The following is a 4,275-nucleotide window of genomic DNA, read 5'->3' on the forward strand; positions in this document are numbered from 1 at the left end:
TTGTATTTAATATTTTAAGTAAAAGTTTAAATTATACAAAAAAAAACTTCTTGAGACAGCACAAATAAGTAATCTTTAACGAGTGTCGAAGATTAAAGAAGCGAGAAAAATCGTTGCTATTAATTCGATGCAATTAATTCGCTGACGAACTGGGCTCGCAAAATTTTAACTAATTGTAACAAAACTAGAAAGGCGGCAGTTAAGCTTTCATTGAAATCGATCCGGAAACATTTTTGAATCGATATTTGACGGTGTTTTCCTTTGATTAGAAATGAAAATATATACCGATCGATTGGAAATCACACAGATTTTTGTTTTGAGGAAAAAAGTGTAATTACGCATTTATTTTTCTCTAAAAATGCATTTTTCTATTTTACGGACGGAAATTCATTTTTCCCAACAGCTGATACTTTTATGTTCAAAAGTGAAACGAATCGTTCCACTGATTTGTGTTTCAATTTCACACAATTCCAATGACAGATTTCTGTCAATAAACATTTTTCGGTGGATTTCAATAAGGAAATTTGTTTCAATGACAGAAATTTGTAATGATAGCTATAAACGACCTGCCAAAAAAATTCAAATGTTTGTTTTCAATGATGAAAACCAATGATAGCTATAACTAGTGCTATAGAAATAGTACGTTAGATTTATTGATCATAACAAATATAGGTAATTTATATTTGAGTTCTTAAGTGAAATAAATTAGGTGGCGCAACAGTCCATTGAGAACATGGTCCTATTGACTCACAACTCTCAACTATTCCTGTGTGCGAGTTCTGTTGGCAGAGATGGAGAGGACCTACAGTTTTAAGCCGAATCCGAACGGCATATTTCAGGAAGAACTTTTCATGACAAAAATTACTCTTGGAGGATTTGTCTATTCCTCACAAGAGGCAGTTCTCGTGAAAAAAAAACTTTAGATGGTACAGGTAGGGATTGAACCGAAGACCTCTTGCATGACAGTCCAACGCATTAACCATCATGATTCATGGCACGGGGGCTTAAATGTTTTCCAAAAATCTGCGCAACTAAAAATACTTAGTTTTGTACTGTCACTTGAAATAGCTTGGGAAATGAAGCACATTTTTTAATGAGTTGGAGTGAAATAAAATAATGAAATGTCAAAATGAATTAACACGCCAATAACAACAGTTTTTCCTTCAGTCCATTTGAATCCATCTATGTATGTATATGTTCTCATATACAGAGTTTCCATACGGAGTTCGATGAATTTTGTTTTTGTCTTTTATTCTAATCCACTTTTATATGAAAAACGGAAAAGTAAGACGAAAATGGCTTAATGCAATCAAATAGACTAAAAGAAATATTAATATCGTTTTGCCTCTCTCACTTTGCTTTCTGCTTACGGGAATGAAAATAATATTTTTCTCTCATTCCCGTGAATCTCTCCACTTTGCGACACCGACGCCAATAATGCGGAATGTGACTGCCCTAAAAGTTTCTGCTCATAAGAGCACCATAGTTTTCATTTACAAGGATAAAACCATTGAAAAATTACAAATGTAATGTAATTATTCAATGATAAAACTAAATCTATTTCCATAACCTCGAACGAAATAGATACTTTCAACATTCTTTCTAACACGTTGAACGACATCTATTGTTTGAGTCTTAAACCTCGAACAACATTTTATGTGGCTTTTGCTTTAGTAAGTAAGCATACGTTTTTTATTGCATACTTTCTGTGAACAGCTGTCAGTTTAATAAGAGCTGAGTAATCATTTTCTTTTTATTTGTTTGATCATTATTCGAGTTAATAATGCAGGTAGGCTTACACCGCAAGTAAAGCTAGTCAAGAAATGAAAATCGTCTATCTTCGAAGATTGATTCGAAATTTCAAAGTTACTAATTATGTAGGTCTGTTTTATTTTTCTAAATCCAATTTCAAGTAAGCAAAACCGTTTACTTAAAGCTATGTACCTACGTATCGTTTCCCTTTTAAGTCAATTGAAAACCTGCTTATCAAAAGTTTTGTGTTTACCTATGTACATACATACATACGTATAACTTAACGCTACGCCTCTTACTCAAACCGGCTTCCACTCAAGACTCAACCAGTACCGAAGAATGTAGAAGACGAAAATTTCAAGTGAGTCGGCTATTGGTCCTTTATTTAAATAGCAATATTCATTTCTGTATACCTTCAGTTGAGTTCATTGACTTTTGACTGTCTGTTCCCGTTTCGATGAGAAAGCTCATGTATTTTCAATTCAATATAAACCGACCGCACAAATATTGAAATTCCTTTATGTTCCTATTTTATATTATTTTACAAATTGATAACAGGAAAATAAAAATGAAATACTTACATATGTAGGTTAGGTACCTTAGTTGTCAAGGTTAACGAAACATTCAACAGCTGATATTATACCTTCGTAAGAGAGAGATTCATGCGTATTTGCCAAGAGAGAAAAACAAACGATATTAAACGCACTTTTTGATATATCTGTAATCTGTATCTACTCAACTTACAGTAGAAGAATGAAATAAATAATTTCGATAGACAGAAGAAATTTAACTTTTCGGCAGATACATAACGTACATTATATTTGTTGGTTAATTTGAATATTTCGTTAAGTTGGAGCTTATGTCAAATGGAACTATTTTTCTATTGTCATAAGTAAAGACAATATTATTAAAACTTGTAAGATGGCAAAATAATAATGGAAAATGTATAAATAAGAGCTATTTGATTTTTAAGAAATGTCGTCAGTTTTAAGTATTGGAAGTGGCTAAAAATATATAAAATAATAATGGTTTTGAAAGCCAAGTCTATTCCTTAATCATGAGGTTATATTTAATCATTCATGTTAATAGGTTTTGAAAAATTCGTATGCAAATTAAAAATGTTTATTAACAAAAAAAAGATTTTTTTTTCTGAAAATGGGAAGAATTGCTTTATTTGGTAGGTTTTATTTCTTCTGGTTTATGAGAAAGCTAAAAATTACCAAGCTACTTTTCTATTAAATTTTAACTTTTAAGTATCTTTCTAATTTTCTTTACATATATTCAGTGTCAGCATAATGGCACTTAAACAGTAAGACGTGTACAAAAGGGACATGTTGCCCCCCTGCATAATAATCTGTGCTTAACACAGAGTACACGCGCCCTATTTTTTTACACCAATGCACGCGTGGCCTACTATGGTAGACCATTTAATAATGTTAATAATTTTCATTTTAATAACATATAAATGAAATAAATACGAGTATTTGTACGTAATATTCAATTAGCCTTAAACATTTTTAATATCCATAATTTATGAATTTTAGATTGGAGTGTAAAGTAAAAAAAAAAAACAAATTATTTCAATTCTAATGTTAAGTTATGGAGAAAACTATTACTGTGGTCTACTATAGTAGGCCATGCGTGCACTCCAGTGTTGATACACACGAATATTCGATTTTTTGATTGGCGGTGATAGATGCAAAAGTTTTGCATAGTACTGTATGTATGTAAGTATGTATTCGACGTTTTTAGAATTTTTTTTAATTCTTCTAACTCCTCAATTGGATTTATAGCCCTCTCAAAACTACAAGTGCTTGTTTTTAAACCGCTATAGAAAATACTCTCATTATTATGCTACAAACTCTTGCTTTACATTTCTTGGCGTTTTGTTCTCCAGTTTTCAGAATTCGTTGACAAACCCATAAAATTCTGCTTTCTTTTAATGTTAAGATGACATTTCCGTTCTTCTTCTTGATTCTTTCTTCTTCTAGGTTCGCATATTTGACAACTTCATAATAGTTAGTTATGAAATACAATTCCATACTCATATACACACATTTTCACTTAGTTAAATAAATATAAAGTTTAAAAACGTTTCATATTTTTGGCCGCTACTGTAATTTCTTAAAATAATATCAAAACAAAATGATATTAACGCATCATCATTACGAAAAAATCAAAAGAAATTTAAACAAAAAATAAAATTACATCATACATATGCACATACCCGTAGTTTCCAATTGTTTTTCCATCCCCTTTGTATAAAATATTTAATATCTAATTAAAAAGGGAGCACAAGATGATGTGGGAGATAAAACCGGCACCATCCCCACTACAATCAACCAGAGAAATGATCATCAGAAACCAGCATCAACGAGAGATACGATATGAATCAAGATTACGATCTCCAACTCATCCAATTCAATTGCAAAGTAAAACGTAAAACATATGTAGCTGAAAGTCGCTTTCGTTTAGTGCATTGGGTGTCTTGATCGCAATTCGTATCGCTTTATTTGTTGGTGG

The sequence above is a fragment of the Eupeodes corollae genome, chromosome 1 (assembly GCF_945859685.1).
Source record: "Eupeodes corollae chromosome 1, idEupCoro1.1, whole genome shotgun sequence".
In the NCBI taxonomy this organism is placed as follows: domain Eukaryota; kingdom Metazoa; phylum Arthropoda; class Insecta; order Diptera; family Syrphidae; genus Eupeodes; species Eupeodes corollae.